Below are 17,726 nucleotides of genomic sequence, written 5' to 3'. Positions count from 1 at the left end.
CCTGCCCTGAGTCACATTTTTAATTGGGTGTCTACAGATGACAGTCCTCACCAGGCACTTCGCCATAAGGGCCTGGATGATGTCACTATTCCTCCAGGCCTCTAGATACGCCCCTCCCCCTCCTTTGACAAGGGTATTAGCTTCTATGAGTATTGCTGCTACCCAGGGATCTCTGCTTTTGACCTCTACTCACCAAATTAAAACCTACCCAGCATTTCTGAGGACTCCTTAGATGTAATGCATTGGACAGCCTCAGGGCCACATTCTTGTGCCTAATGATAGTGGTCCACATGGCATCATCCTTCCAAGAACCCCAAGTCCTGGATGGCTGCTATTGACTCACCTCCCATGGCATTCCTTGGCCCTGGGTCCTGTTGGGTCTCCCTCTGCACTAAGTTGAAAAATGTCTCACTAGTACTATGTTCTTCCCATTGGGCCTTAATTATCACTAATCTATCCCCTCTAGTTCTAGCCTAGCTACCATTGCATGAGGAATGAGACACCATGCCAGTCACAGAGGGCAAGCTCTCTGAGAGCTTCCTCCTGCCTAGACGCTTTTCCTCTCATCAAGGTGATGTACGTCTCCCTGTGACTCTACTCTCTTCCCAGAAAGCTTCAGAATAATTAGAAAGATTAGGTTATGGGAGAGGGGAAAAAACTTGGTCCCACCTTCTCAAAACCTGAGAATTCTTGCTCTAAAATGTTCACCCACCCTCTGGGTACCAAACACTGAATACCTACCCATGACTATCAAGAAGCCCCAATGCTTAGGGTTGGGCCAGATGCCTGAAGAGTTGTAGGGAAGGTACTTTTTGTTTTCAGCTCAAACTTCTCATGTTTATACACTGGATATGTATGATTTTCAGATTGCCCTGGAGGCAATGTAAATAGCTCCTCAAATGGAACTTCTATGCATGTTTAGTACACATAGGAAACAAAAACACACTCACCTTATAATCACCAGGATTGACATTCAAATTCAACAACTGATTACCATTCATTAATTTGATTGATTGCCAACATCTTGAAAAGAATAAACCTTCAAGACCATATTTCTTTTTTTTTAAGTTTATTGCGGTGACAATTGCTAGTAAAATTACATAGATTTAAGGTGTACAATTCTGTATTACATCATCTATAAATCACATTGTGTGTTCACCACCCAGAGTCAGTTCTCCTTCCATCACCATATATTTGATCCCCCTTACCCTCATCTCTCACCCTCCTCCCCACTTACCCTCTGGTAACCACTAAACTATTGTTTGTGTCTATGAGTTTTTGTTTCTCATTTGTTTAAGACCATATTTCTTACAAAGGATCATCCAAGAATACTATGAAGGACTATATGCCACCAAATTCAATAACCTAGAAGAAATGGACAACTTCTTAGAAACCTATAGCCTTCCTAGGCTGAATCATAAAGAATTGGAAAATCTAAAGAGACCTATCACCAGTAAGGAAATTGAATCAGCAATCCAAAACCTTCCCAAAAGCAAAAGTACGGGACCATATGGCTTCACTAGTGAATTCTACCACACCTTCAAAGAGGATCTAATACCTGTCCTACTCAAACTCTTCCAAAAATTAAAGAAGAGACAATACTCCCTAATTTACTTTATGAGGTCCTGATACAAAAACCTGGCAAGGATAACACAAAAAAAAGAAAACTACAGACCAATATCTCTGATGAATACAGATGCAAAAATCCTAAACAAAATTCTAGCAAATCGAATGCAACAATGCATTAAAAAGATTATTCGTCACGACCAAGTGGGGTTCATCCCAGGGGCACAAGGATGGTTCAACATCTGCAAATCCATCAATGTGACACGTCACATAAACAAAATAAAGGACAAAAATCATATGATTATATCAATTGATGCAGAAAAAGCGTTCGACAAGATACAACATCCACTTATAATTAAAACACTTAATAAAATAGGTATAGAAGGAAAATACGTTAACATAATAAAGGCCATATATGGCAAACCCTCAGCTAATATCATAATTAACAGCGAAAACAGAAGCCCTTTGCTCTATGTTCAGTAACATGACAGGGCTGTCCTCTATCACCACTGCTTTTCAACATAGTGTTGGAAGTCCTCGCCAGAGCAATCAGGAAAGAGAAAGAAATAAAAGGCATCCAAATTGGGAATGAAGAAGTTAAATTGTCACTCTTTGCAGATGACACGATGCTATATATATAGAAAACCATAAAGACTCCATCGAAAAGCTATTAGAAACAAAAAACGAATACAGTAAAGTTGCCGGCTACAAAATCAACGTACAAAAGTTCATTGCATTCCTAACAATGATATCTCAGAAAAAGAAATAAAATAAAATAAAATAAAAAAGCAATTCCTTTGCAGTTGCAACAAAAAGAATAAAATACCTAAGAATAAACTTAACCAAGGATGTGAAGGACCTATATGCTGAAAACTGCAAGGCATTTTTAAAAGAAATTGAAGAAGACATGAAGAAATGGAAAGACGTTCCATGCTCATGGATTGGAAGAATCAACATAGGTAAAATGGCCATATTACCCAAAGCAATATACAGATTTAATGCAAACCCCATCAAAATCCCAATGGCATTTTTTAAAGAAATAGAACAAAAAATCATCAGATTTGTATGGAACCACAAAAGACCCTAAATAGCCAGAGCACTCATAAGAAAAAAGAACCATGCTGGAGGTATCACACCCCCTGACTTTAGCTTGTACTACAGGGCTACAATAATCAAAACAGCATGGTATTGGCAGAAAAACAGACACATAGACCAATGGAACAGAATGGAGAACCCAGAAATAAAACCACATAAATATGGGCAGATAATTTTTGACATGCAATGGAGAAGACAGCCTCTTCAATAAATGGTGCTGGCAGAATTGGAAAGCCACGTGCAAAAGAATGAAACTGGACTACAATCTGTCACCATGTACCAAAATTAATTCAAAATGGATCAAAGACTTAAGCATAAGACCTGAAACAATAAACTGCACAGAAGAAAACATAGGTACTAAATTTATAGATCTTAGGTTCAAAGAGCATTAAAAGCTAAAATAAATGAATGGGATGATATCAAATTTAAAAGCATCTGCACAGCAAAAGAAACCATCGACAAACTAAAGAGGCAACAAACTGAATGGGAGAAGATTTTTTCAAACAGTGTGTCCAATAAGGGGCTAATATCCAAAATATACAAGGAACTCATACAACTCAACAACAAAAAAACAAACAACCCAATTGAAAAATGGACAGACAACCTGAAAAGACATTTCTCCAAAGAGGACACACAAATGGCAAATAGACATATGAAAAAATGCTCAACATCACTAATCATCAGAGAAATGCAAATAAAAACCACAATGAGATATCACCTCACCCCAGCTAGAATGGCTATCATCAACAAGACAAATAGTAACAAGGGTAGGAGAGGCTGAGGAGAAAAACGAACCCTCATACACTGTTGGTGGGAATGCAGACTGGTGCAGCCGCTATGGAAGGCAGTGTGGCGGTTCCTCAAAAAATTACGAATAGAATTACCATATGACCCAGCAATCCCTCTCCTGGGTATCTACCCAAAAAATCTGAAAACATTTATCCACAAAGACAAGTGTGCTCCAATGTTCATTGCAGCTTTATTTACGGTGGCCAAGACATGGAAACAACCAAAATGTCCTTCGATAGATGAATGGATAAAGAAGTTGTGGTATATATACACAATGGAATACTATTCGGCCATAAGAAAAGATGAAATAAGACCATTTGTGACAACATGGATGGATCTTGAGATCATAATGCTAAGTGAAATAAGTCAGACAGAAAAAGTAGAGAACCCTATGATTTCATCGATATGTGGTATGTAAACTGAAAACAACAAAAGAACAAGACAAACAACTGAAAGAACAAAAAGTCATAGACACAAACAATAATTCAGGGGTTACCAGAGGGTAAGGGGAGAAGGGGAAGCGGGACTCTAGAAGAGGGTAAACGGGGTCTAATATATGGTGATGGAAAGAGAACTGACTCTGGGTGGTGAACACACAATGTGAGACACAGATAATGTATTACGGAATTGTACACCTGAAATCTATGTAACTTTACTAACAATTGTTGCCCAATAAACTTTAATTTAAAAAAAAGAAAGAAAGAAAAAAGAAAATCATTAAATTGTAGAAATAGGAAGAAGAGAAAAAAGACCATGTTTCTAAAATACCTTGTTCTTGAATCTAGAAACTTTTTTCCATATTGTTGCCAAAAAAATAAGCCATCTGCTGACCCAACACTGCTATTAGAAAAGTTTTAGGTGAAGAACACTAGTTAATTTCCTCAACCTTCTACTTGTACTTATGACCTGACTTTGTCCAACTATTCTTTGATTCAATTCAATATCAATAAGCAAACACTGATTTGAGGGCTATTACATAACAGAGGCTGCTTCAGATGCCACAGTAATCAATAGTAGTAGAGGATTTGAGAATTTACAAAGCACTTTTCCCATGGTTCATCTCATATAATTACATATGCCTAATTACCAGATAGATCAGGTCAGGAAAAATCTAGTAGTCTTGCTTCTTACCTCCTCCTACTCAGCAACCCAGCAAGCTATTATAGGTCATTACCAAGTCAGCTTTCTATCAGTTTATATAACCAATTTATCTGATTGCTCTATTCATGTCAATGCAGCCCCCCAAAGCCTCTATTTCCATCCCACAACCTCCAAACAAACAAATTAATACATTAAAATTTCCCCTAAATAACAATGCCTTAAATCATGACTCTCACTAAATTTGGGGGGCAGCTTTAATGTTGACATTAAATTGAAAAAATAGAGTAGAATTTTATTTTAATACTCTCATGATTTGGACTATTAGTCACGAGCAACCCATACAAACAACTTTTCAAATTGACCTTTCCTACTCCTGCCACTTCCATGTAAATCATCCATGACTTCCGGTCATCCCACATATTTGGTACTGGCAAACATTTAATTTGCAAATGGAGATGGGATGATTTAAGTTCTTTTTCACTTAAATAGGAATATGTTTGCTAAGTGCTGTCTGTTTAAGTTAGCAACCAAAGTTAAATCCCCAGGGTTGAAAAAAAAAGAGTTTTGTTTACAAAAAAAGAGAGAGAGAGAGAAAGAAAAATTTCTTGTTCACATCATTCTTCTACAATGCATCTGAATAAGAGCGGGGCTATAAATAGAAGATGCAAGAATGACTAATTCTGTTTTGATTCCATCTCTTCGATGACAAAGGAAATCCCTCTGTACAAACATTAAGCTAAATCATAGCAGCTGGACTTGAGGAATTTTATCTAGAACATCTACATCAAACAATTAAGAATGCCAACCTTGAAGATGGACAAAAAACTCCCAAATGAACAGTTTTATAACTATCCACTCAGGGGATTTGTACTTTAAAAAAAAGATTTAAGTACAGCCTTGTTTTAAGAGAATACTCACTTAAAATCATCACTGCTAATACAATGCAAGAGAAATTCACCCCCAGTTACTTTATCCTGGAACAATCCTTCTGTCTTTTGAGACTGAGAGCGAGTGTATACATCATTTATAGTTAGAATATTCCTTTTAGAAATTTAGTTGTATCTTCAGAAATTTGTCAGCTGAATTAAGTCCCTAGCCATACAGAGAGAAGTGTGCTGGCACTGTACTGGTAAGGGAATGAATGAAAGGCTGGATTGAATTTTCCATGGAAGCCGACAATTAAAATTGTTTTCTTTGGTATATCCCTTTCTGTCAGTTGTTTTTGAGCTCTCCAAGAAAAGAAAAAAGTCAAGAAGCCTGATTCAGTCATTTCCAAATCTCACTTCCAGTTTCCATCTTATTAAAGACATGACTTAACTTTAATGTGTGTAGCATAAACAGAATCATAAAAGGGAAAGAATTAGAAAAGTCTGGAAGAGTCAGTGTCCAAGGCAGGAAAATGCTATAGCTGATTTGCTCTTTTTATTGTTGTCCTATTGTATTGTTTACTGCAAGGAGAAATTCTCTGCTCCTCTGCTGCTGATTCCTCACTCTCTATTACAATCGTTGGGAATTCCAATTTCACAAAGTTATTACAATACGGCCACAAATAATCCATCTTGTCAAGTCCATCTTCGGGACTGAAGATAAAGTTGGAGCTGAGTTGCTACACACATCTGGAGAAGGTTCGTTACTTGTAATCGTGAGCCGCTCTGTTAATGCACCCATGAGAAAGGGGCTGACAGGCTGCATATTTCTGCAAACTGTTCCCAGAAAGAACCAATTTCCTGACTTCCATGTGGTGTCAATAATGGAGGCATGAGATGGAGCAGTGCTTATGAAATATTGAATCTGCTTACAGAACCAGCTAGAAGCAAATTCAGACCACCTGTGAGAGGAAGCCTTGCCGTGGGTACTCAAACTTTGGCACACACGTGGCACATGTGAATGATATGCTCTAATCTATGTATTTGGGTTTATTTGCCACAAAAGTTCCTGACAGTAGTTGTACGAGAAAGAAAGAAAAGGGGGGAGAGAGATGCAATAAAACACATTTCTGCACATTTAGAATTGAAACAGTTCAAATCACTGACATTATTAAATTTACTATCATAAGCAGCCAAAGTTCATCTTATTCATCAGGAAAAAAGTGACTGATGTTTCATGGCATTAGTATTAGATCATTTTGGTTCTTGCCAATAAAAACAAAGCATTAGTGTTTCAATGTTTTAATATCATGATTTAATTCTCTCAATGATATTAGGACCAAGAAGCTCAACCAATGTGAAGATCCCATCAAAATTCTTGAGTCAAAACTATGGTTCTAAAATGAGTTCACCATCCTGACCTCCCATTTCACAGCATATATTTTATGCTTGTGACTTTCCAAATATGGGTTCTTAACATTGCAAATGTAAAGTTTTATATCACTAACTTGTGTTTCAAGGGTTTGCCTAAGTAAATAGAAAAACATCTGGGCTCTTTTTACTGGCAAAAGCAAGAGATATTTGACCTAAGATCAGATTCTGAGACTTGAACGTTAACTTGGTGTTTCCACAGAACGTCTCTAATTTTCCACAACTTTCTGCTGAGAGGGTTCAGCCCAGTACTTTTAGAGGAAGCATAGGACTAAGCACGGGTCCCAGTAAGAGATATATCCCAGTTGGCTTCCTTTACCCCCAAACATTACCACAGATCTAAACCATTATAGAACAAACCTTTAAGTTCTCAACTAACCTGAGAACATCTAACTCAAGATCTCTCCGGAAAGGACGATGCAGGATATTGCCCCAGCTGTGAGTCTGTCAGAGCTTGTGGCATCTCCCATCAGCAATTCAAGGGCGCCATTGGCCATTCTAGTCTGAGAGTTCCTAGGCTTCAAACAAGCCCCCTTCGTAGGTCTCCCTACAGTCTGGAACTACAGCAGAGGACAGAGTCTGCATCCTGGGCCCCAGCTCCATTTCTGATGTGGCACTGCCCTCCACAATCAGAACAAGCCACATGTCCAGAGCAGAGTGCAGATGACCCAAAGTCAAAAGGACTAGCAGTCTGGACACTTGGTCCAACAGCTCCAGGCAGCACCATTCTCATTATATCCCAGTGACTGGCTCACCCAGACGCAAAACTCCAATGAAAAGATGCCCCTTGGTTTTGCAGCATGACAAAGTCTAACTCTTATTGAAATTTTAATTGAAATTCAAACCTAATTTCTCATCACCTTTTTACTAAATATTTTATTAAAATTAACTTTTTCATTTTCCCTTGTTAACTGAAAAGTTAAATTTCTATAACGAACATAAAATATCATGCTTCTTCAAAATATCCTGGCAAAATATTTATTGAATAAGGATAAGAATAAAGGCCTGTTTCAAGTCAGCCTCCTCACAAGTTCAATGTTTCTTAGAATTTTGTACTTTTATTGAGAACTGGAAGATTATATATTAATATGTTCACATAAAGAGTTATACACAAATGTTCATAACCGCATTATTCATAACAGCCAAAAAGTGGAAACAATCCAAATGTCCACCAACAGATAAACAGAAAGACAACATGTGGTATGCCCATGCAATGGACTACTATTCAACAATGAAAAGAGACAAAAGTACTGATCCATGGTATACTATAGGTGAACTTCAAAAACATTATACTCAATGAAAAAAGCCAGATACAAAAGACTGCATACTATATGACTCTATAAAAAATGTTCAGAAAAGACAAATCTATAGAAACAGAAAGTAGGCTTATGGTTGCCTGGGGTTGAGTAGGAACAGGGTATGACCATAGGTGGGCACATCTTTTTGAGGTGATAAAGATGTTCCAAATTTGGATTGTGGTGATGCTTGCCCAACTCTGTAAATTTACTTTAAAAACCATTGGAATGTACAGTTTAAAGAAAAGATTATATAAAAACAATAATGACTCCCATGTATTAAGCATTTACTCTGTATTCAAGAGCTCTAATAAAGTATTTACATGCATTCTCTTACTCAATCTTCACAACAACCTGCTTGGATAGGTCCTATCATTCCCATTTTATAAATGAGAAACCTGAAGTTTAGAATCATTCACTCATTCGCTAAGTCACACAGCTAGTAAATGGTAGAATGAGGACCCTAGTTCAGACTATCTGACTCAAGAGTTAAACCACTGTGCCAGAGCTTCTCAAAAGGTTTTCTTCAGTGTACTGAGTTTGTTAGAAATGTGGCAAAATAGAGGTTCTTCTCACTCTCTGGTATAACCAGATAGAACCTGGAGCAAGCAGAACCCCAGGCCAGTATCTTCAAGACGTGAATAGCCTCAGCAGTTTACCCTAAGTGCCATGTAAATGCATTTATTTTGTATATGTGCCATAACTCAAAACCCCACCCTAGTTTGTAATCACATTCTCTTATATTGCAGATGTTCACACTCTCTGCAAGGAAATGATTGGCCAAGGTCACTCTTGGGTTTCTGGTAGACCAGTACCTGGATCCAGGCAAATGCTCTTTCCCCCATGCATGGTGCTTTCTGTGACATGATAAAACATTTCAATAAAGGACATGACAGCAATTGCCCTTAGAGGCAAAAAAAAAAATTTTCAGATTAAAAAACTTCATTTTCAAGAACATGGAAATATAGAAGAACCCTGGGCTTTATCCTTTACTGCTCTCTCTCCCACACACCTAATTAATAATCAAGTTCCAGCTCTTCTGTCTTCTAAATACCTTTGAGTCCATCCATTTCTCTCCATCTGCACTGCTGTTACCCATCATCTCTTACCTGGATTATCCCAATGATGATACACTGGTCTCCATGCAACCAGTGTTGCCCTAGCCACTGATTCTCTATGCTGTACTCTATAGTGGTTTTCCTAAAGGATGAATCATGTCATGTCAATCTCCTCCTTAAAACATTTCGCTGGCTCCCCAGGGGCTCACTCTGAATACAGAGTGAAATTTATCTCCTTAATATAGACCTCTTTTCTTTCACCTTCATATTCTTCCTACAGGCAGAATAGACTACATACAGCTCCCCAAACCATAGTGTGCAGACGATGGGTCTTTGCACATGCTGTTCCCACACAGCCTTACCTAAGGTTCAGAGGTTTGCCTAAATAAATAGAAAAACACCTACACTCAGTTTTCTGGCCAAATCAAATCTTTTAAAGGAATGCCATTCACCTCTTCTTCCCTCTTCACCTGGCTAACTCCTATTCATCCTGCAGAGAACAGCTTAGAACACCCTCCAGGATGCCTCCTCTTGCTCCCCCAACCCCCAGCCCCAAGCCTGGGTGAGATGTTCCACCCTGTTGTGGCCCTTCCGTGTCTTCTAATCACCTGTCTTACTTTCTATTCTGCCATTCTGGGAAAACAGATCTGTAGTCCGCTTTGTGCTTGGACATATCCCCAGCGTGTGGCACACCTCACAGTGAAGGAACTCTATACATTTTAAATACAGGAAAGAATGACAAAAATAAAAACTACAATAATGCAGAGCTGGATTAACTTTTTCTCAAGTTTAACACGTCACACTTACAATCCGTTAATGAGCTTTTGTTCTTCAATGGCCTTTTTTGTAGAAAACAATGGGATCTAAAACATCTAGACAGTTTACCTGCCAAGTTGGCACACCAACAGAAAACATGCTCACCAGCAGTTCAGGTTCCTTGGTAGGATGAGAGAGGATAACTGTATTTTTTAACCAGCATACAATTTATTTGACTCTTTTAATATCTTAATATTTATTGTGTTCATTGAAAAAAACAGCAAAATGCAAAAATTGCTCCACCCTGACTATAACTCTGTAAAGAACACTCGTATGTTTATGCATGAATAGTAATGATGGACTGGCAGATAAAACCGAAAGTAGAGCCCAGTTGCTCTGTCAGAGTGATAGGGTCATAGATAATTTTTAACCTTTTGTTACTTTATCTTTATTGTTATCATACTATTGTTTGTGATAATTCATACATATTTTTCACATTAGGCAGTTGATGTCTATATATCAACTTAAATATTGGGTCTGATGAGAAATCAATAAACATAAGAGGTGGAACTAAGTGCTCTATCTGATTTCCAATACACAGGGCTCCCATGAGACTGATGATGTAAATTTACTTGTGAACTTGCAATTAATCTTATTAATAAAGCCAACATGTATTGACCACTACATCTAGGCACTTTATCTTATTATTATTTTCTTTATCTTATTATTTTATTTAAGCTTTATCTTATCTACATTTTACAAAAGAAAAAAAACTCAGTTTAAAGAGGTTAAGTAAACTTGCTAATAAGTTAAAAGCTAGAGTGATGGTTGATTTTAAGAGTTAATTTGGCTAGACCATGTGACCAGTTGTTTGGTCTAACACTAGTCTAGATGTAGCTGTGAAGGTTTTATTAAATGTGATTACCATTTATAATCAGTTGACTTGAGGTAAAGCATATTACTCTCCATAATGTGGGCAGGCCTCATCCAATCCATTGAAGGCCTTCAGAGCAAAGACTGAAGTTTCCCAAAGAAGAAAGAATTCTGCCTCTAGACTAAAAGAGAAATTCTGCCTGAGTTTTCAGCCTTCTGGCTCAAGAGTGCAGCATCAATTCACCTGAACCTCCAGCTTGCCAGCTTGCACTATGGATTTTAAACTTGCCACCCCCACAATTACATCAGTCAATTTCTAAAAATAAATTGATTGATCAGTTGATAGATAGATATACAGACTGGTATTCTAATTAGGCATAGAGATAGAGACATAGATAACCTACTAGTTCTGTTTCTCTAAAAAACCTTAATTAATAATTAGTGTTACCAGGATTTGAATCCTGTAAAGCCACTACTCAGAACCATTACCAAAACAAGATGGATGACCAAGGTGCATCTAAGAGCTCACCTACAAAGTGGCCATCTGGTGGGAAAAGGACAGGCCAGTGTGTGCCTGGCATTGTTGAACAGCGGAAAGCTCAACATGGCCTTCCCTGAGTTTCCCTCGGCACAACAGTGCTTCCTTGTGGCTTATCCCTGGGTTCATAATCCCTGTCCAGTGCCCTTTTCCACAAGGAATACAGACTAAAGTGAAATTCTCTGCATGTCATTTCCCAGAGACACCAGTCACTGACATTTTCCTTCTCTTGCCCTCTCAAAAGCTCCTCTTCCTCAAAAGCCCTAGGTCTCCATCACAATGGTGAGATAGACAGGCTCCCTGTGGCTCTTGGAGAACATGTATGATTAAAGAAAAAGGAAAGAGAATTAAATTGCAGCAGAAAAGATTTGAACTCCTCTCATAAAAAAAATTTTTTTGAGAAGAAAACGTATTGTTAAGTAAAATCATGAATGTTCCTACCCTGAAAAAGAAAAGTAAGAACAGAGCTATTTTTTTAATGGCTTTCTGGGACATTTTAGGTGTGGCTCACCATAACAGCACAAAGATGTAGTTGATGTCTTTGCAAGGTTCCTTTCGGCCCTACCGCCCTGCTGGTGAGGCAGGCGCCACAGGAAATCGGGAGACTGCACAAGCCTCCGTGGCCCTCTCCCAGCTTCAACGCGCACTGGCAGGCCCGGGGAAGGGGGCGCATGCCAGGCTGAGAGTACCTCCTCCCTTGATTTCTGAGCAGCGCTCCGCTCACAGTTTGAGAGTCCTGGCGCTTAGCAAGCTTCCTGCTGAGCTGTAAAGTCATTCCAGACAAATCTCTGTGTTTACAGAGATTCCAGAGCAGCAGGGAACATCTCAGAATACCAGTCTGGACGTCGAAATTCGTGTATCTGCGCTAAGCTGCTCTCCACACCTGCCGTCGCCCTCAGCTCCCCCTTCCTTCCACACCCCCTCCTCCGCTTCCTTCTCCGCATCTGCTGCGGTTTCCTTCACACTGAGTCATTCTCGGATGTTAATAGTAAAGTCCTTTAAAAATCAAGTTAAGCCAGAGGGAGTGAAGTGGGGAAAAAGCTATTACTTGAGGAATAAATGAAAGAGAGAGGGGAGAAAGGAGAAAAAAAGCAAGTGGAAAAAAGAAAAGAAGTTTGGGAAGGAGCTCTGCTCTAGATACTTTCCTCAGTGTCTTATGAAGACGGAGTCAGAAATGACCTGTTATAATAAACTGATGTTTGCATAGAACGCCTGGGCAGCTCAGGCACATGATCTGCTTGACCTTATACCCTTAACTTGAACTCAGACTTTTTCTTAACCATAGAGGATTGAAGTTAGAGTCAAGAGTCAGGTATGAGACCTGACTTCACTACTTTCCAGGAACTTCTCTGGGCTCCAGTTTTCCAAATCCTTAAAAGGGGAGTGATAACACTGCTCTGTATAATTCCATGGCTGGTATGAGGATAAAATGAGATAGCATATGAGAAAACACTTTGCAGCTTATCCAAGTATAAGGTGTTTTTATTCAATTCAATAAACAGCAAGTGTTTCTTATTCATTGTTCTTTCTACGTTCCAACCCCTAAAAAAATCTTTTGCATGAAAACTGCTTTCCAGCCAGTATAACTGAGTTAGTTTTAAAGCTCATACAAAAACTCTAAAATGGAAAAGCAAAGCTAAAACTTGCCATTCAGTAGGGTTTTCAACACTGCATTCAGCAATCCAAAGCCATTCTAGAAGCTCTGTTCAGATATATCAACAATAGCCAATCTCTTTAGAGTCAGGATATATGTAATTCAAAAGTGGCAGACAGTTTCTCTAATACTTTCTAAAACTTTTTATTTACAAAGATCAGGGAAAATTTCACCACTACTATTATTCATCTCAGCCAGTTCTTAATCACAACTTTTCCTCCTTAGATCTTTATGTAAGTATATTAACTGTTCTCCATAAGCTTTAACTGTCAAGTGAATCCTTTTATAACCAGCTAACTCAGGATGAGGCTAGACTCCCAGGTTTTAGAACCTTTATGAGAAGAAACTGAAAAGAACGTTTCCAGGACTGTTGACATCCCACATGTGGTGTTATTTAAGACCAAATAACCTGGACTTTGGGGAATGTACTTATGTCAAACTATTCTATGTCAGACCACACCCCTGTGGGTGGGGGTGGGGTTCCCCCTAAAGGGAATGGATGTTCCCACTGTCAATCATCCTGGAGAAGGGTCAATACTGGGTCAGGAAATGAGGGTTTGACAAGCAGTCCCAAGAATGAAGTAAGGGAAAACTTTCTTCTGTCTCTGAATCCAGGATTTGGTTTGATCAGGATTCTGGAGAAGGGAGCTGCCGGGACTGTTCCAGCAACAGGAACAGTCCCATCAACCGTTGCAGGCCATGGTAGAGACAAGCCAAGAGAGAGGCAGTAAAGTTGTATGATATTATAATATGCCCCAATCAATGGTTAGGTTTTGCTAAAAGTTACCATTCAGACTCTACTGAGTTATGTTGTACCTGTGGAATCCCTTGGACTAGGAAAAGATATGGCATTGTCCCCGATTCTCATCCGACAGTGATGTACCAGTCAGCATCAGGAGTCAGCTGCGGTGCATGACAAAGATCTCTGGAGGATCCTCAGAGATGATGGTGGCAGCAACCACAATCAGAATCCAGGCCTGGATGTGACATAAGATTGACCTGGGGATCTTGTTAAATAGGTTGTAATTGAGTAGGTCTAGAGTAACATCCAAGATTCTATATTTCTAGCAAGCTCCCAGAGCCAATGCTGCTAGTCCTCCCACCACACCTGTAAGTAACAAAGGTCTGGCCTTTTCACCTTGACACGCAAGTCTGAGAAGTTGCTGCATCAGCAAGCAGAAGGACAACCAGGACTGAAAGGAAGACTAAGGCTACTATTCATATGGAGAGGGGCTCAGGGGAAGACTAACAAGGGTCCTTATTGATTAGGGAACAACTCTAACTTGCTGTACTTTGGAGAACAAACGTTTGGTGGGGAGTTTTCAACCCCAGGCTAAACAATGGGCATAACTACACTTATAAATATCTAACCATCTCCAAAGCAGAGGAGAGGGAAAACTATCATCTTTTAAGACTTACTTGCTAGACTGTGCAAAGGCTTGCTTAGGAAAAACTCACTGTAGTTTCATTTAGTCTCACGCTACTACCACACTCACATTTCTGACACCAGATGTGTGGATTTTCCACACTAAGCAATTCTGACACTAACTGCCTAGAGCGAGTGCAGACCCCACAGGCTAAGGCCTCAATCCCAAAAGAACAAAGCTTTAAAGGCATTCCAGGCAAAGGATGCAGCAAGTATAAAAGTCCTGAGGAAGGGAAGACTCTGATGTGTGTGAGGAAGAGAGGCAAGGCTGGTAGAAGAAGCAGACAGAAGCTAGATCACTCATGGCCTGAAATCTGTGCATGGAAGTTGTGCGTGGAAGTTGTGATGATGTGTCAGGCAAACGTTTACGGTAAAGGACCAAGAGGCAAAATTAAGGACATTATGCAGGTACTTATATAACAAGAGAGGGAAGAGTTCCACAAATTTTCTATTGATAAAATTCAAAATATAAAAAAATAATTTTTATAATACAGGTCTAACAAGAATAGAATTACTTTGGGAAGGACATTTTGCTTAATTGGGGTTCAAACTTTGGGTTCCTTATTAAAATCAGTTGAAATGTTTATGTTCATACAGACCTATAAAAATATGTTATGCAGTTCATCTTTGAAAATGCCTTTCACAGAGATAGATACTGACAAATACTGACATCAATTCACCAGCATATGATTTTCATTGAACATGTTCATCACTCGAAAGGCATTTATGGAATTCTGTTCTTTTGATATTTGCCTTTTGGCATGTCATTGCATTGCAGATTAATCATTTCCAATAGAAGGTTAGGTGGAAGTCCCTCAAATTCACAGTTAAGTGGATTTCAGAATATGGAAATTTCCCTCATACTTACATTGAGGTCTGAAAACAACGCTGCTGGAGTGGCAGTTGGAGTTCAGAAATCTGCCACAAATTTGTGTGAGAATGGAGACTTTGCTTCTTGTTTTAGCTCTTGACACTACTTGTGATTCAAACAGCATCAGTTGTCATCAGAATGGCTTTTCCACATATAAGTTTCACATGTAATCATTGTTTTATATTGTAATTTTAGGTTGAATTAATTAACAAATATTACCGTGTCAGCAACAAAATTTCCAAAGCCATTCAGTGCTCAATAATAGTCACTGAAGACACTTCTCATTCAGAAAAATTTCAATTGCAATTTGTAAAACTGAAATAAAACCATGCCATTGCTAAGCCTTTGAACTACCGTGTGGTAGGGCAAGTCAGGGTACTCAGCTTTTGTCTAACAAAATTTCTAATAAAAATTCAGAGAACCAACATCCAGGGAGGTACCCCAAAGCACTCCAACATTTAGTCATCGGGTAGAGAAGGAGAAGCCAACAAAGAGACTTAGGGGAGCAGCCAGTGTGGAAGGAAAACCAGAAGAGAGGAGTGTTAAAGGAACGTAAACATTGCTAAAACGTCAGGTAAGCTGACTAAAAGTATCTGCTCGTTTGGAGGTCACTGGTAATGACCTTGCAAGTGAAGTTACCATCTTATGACAGGAAAGAAGCCAGATTAAAGTGAGTGAAACAGTGAGTGAAAATAGAAAGGGCAGAATCTCAGTTGAGATATTTTTCTGTAAAGAGGAAAGAAATGGAGCCACAGACAGAGGAGGTCATAGAAACAAGGAGGTTTTTGGTTTTTTTATGGTTCAATTTACATATATTTAAATGATTATCACAGTAGGTCCAGTTACCATCCATCAATATTGATACAACAAAAAGCAAAGAAAGAAGAAAAGAAAAAAGGAAAAGAATTTTCTCCTTGAGACAAGAACTCTTAGGATTTCCTCTCTTAACAACTTTCCTATGTATCGTACATCAGTGTTAGCTATGGTCATGATGTTGTACATCACATCCTTAGGACTTATTTATCTCATAACTGGAAATTTGTACCTTTTGACCACCTTCCTACATTCCCCCTCTCCCAGCCTCCTCCTCTGTTAAGCACAATCCTGATCTCTTTTTCTATGAACTTGTTTTCTTTTGTTTTCAGATTTCACATTTAAGTGAGGTCATACAATATTTGTCTTTCTCTGCCTAATTTATTTCACTTAACATAATGCCTTCAAGGTCCATCCATGTTGTTGCAAATGGCAGGATTTCCTCGCTTTTTATGGTTGAATAATATTCCAGTGTGTGTGTGTGTGCGTGTGTGTGTATCTTACAACTTCTTTATATGTTCATCTGTCAAAGGACACTTAGGTTGGTTCCGTGTCTTGGCTATTGTAAATAAGGCTGCTATGAACATGGGAGTGCAGGCATTTTTTAAAGTCAGTGTTTTTGTTTTCTTTGGATATATGCCCTGACGTGGAATTGCTGTATCATATGATAATTCTATTTTTAATTTTTAAGGATCCTCCATATGTTTTTCATAATAACTGTACCAATTTACAATCCCACCAACAGTGCACAAGGGTTCCATTTTCTCCACATCCATGCCAGTATTTGTTATCTCTTGTCTTTTTGATGATGGCCATTCTAACAGATGTGAGGCGATATCTCATTGTGGTTTTAATTTGCATTTCCCTAATGACTAATGATGTTGAGCATCTTTTCATGCAACTATTGGCCTTTAGTAAATTTCTTTGGAAAAAGGTCTATTCAAGTCCTTTGTTAATTGGGTTGGGGGTTTTTTGCTATTTGCTTTTTGTTTTGTTTTGTTTTGTTTTGTTGCTATTGATTTGCATAAGTTCTTTATATTTTTTGGATATTAACCCCTTATCACATATATGGTTTGCACATATTTTTTTCCCATTCTGTAGGCTGTCTTTTAACTATGTTGATGGTTTCTTTTGCTGTGCAGAAGCTTTTTAGTTTTGTGTAATCCCACTTGTTTATTTTCTGTTTTTATTGCTTGTGTTTTAGGTATCATATTCAAAACAAACAAAAAAATCATTACCAAGACCCATGTCAAAGACTTTATTCCTGTTTTCTTCTAGAAATTTAGTGATTTCAGGTCTTACATGTAAGTCTTTAATTCATTTCAAGTTAATTTTTGTGAGTAGTGTAAGATATGGGTCCAGTTTTGTTCTTTTACATGTGAATATCCAATTATCCCAGCACCATTTATTCACGAGAATGTCTTTTCTCCATTGAATATTCTTGGCTCCCTTGTCAAATATTAGTTGACTGTATATGCGCGGGTTTATTTCTGGGCTCTCAATTCTGTTCCATTGGTCTATTTCTTTGTTTTTAATGTCAATTCTAAAGTGTTTTGAAGACTATAGCTCTATAATATAGCTTGAAATCAGAAAA

This window comes from Rhinolophus hipposideros, assembly GCF_964194185.1.
Source record: "Rhinolophus hipposideros genome assembly, chromosome: 5".
In the NCBI taxonomy this organism is placed as follows: domain Eukaryota; kingdom Metazoa; phylum Chordata; class Mammalia; order Chiroptera; family Rhinolophidae; genus Rhinolophus; species Rhinolophus hipposideros.
The sequence above is the reverse complement of the archived record's forward strand: the minus strand, read 5'-3'. Positions refer to the sequence as shown.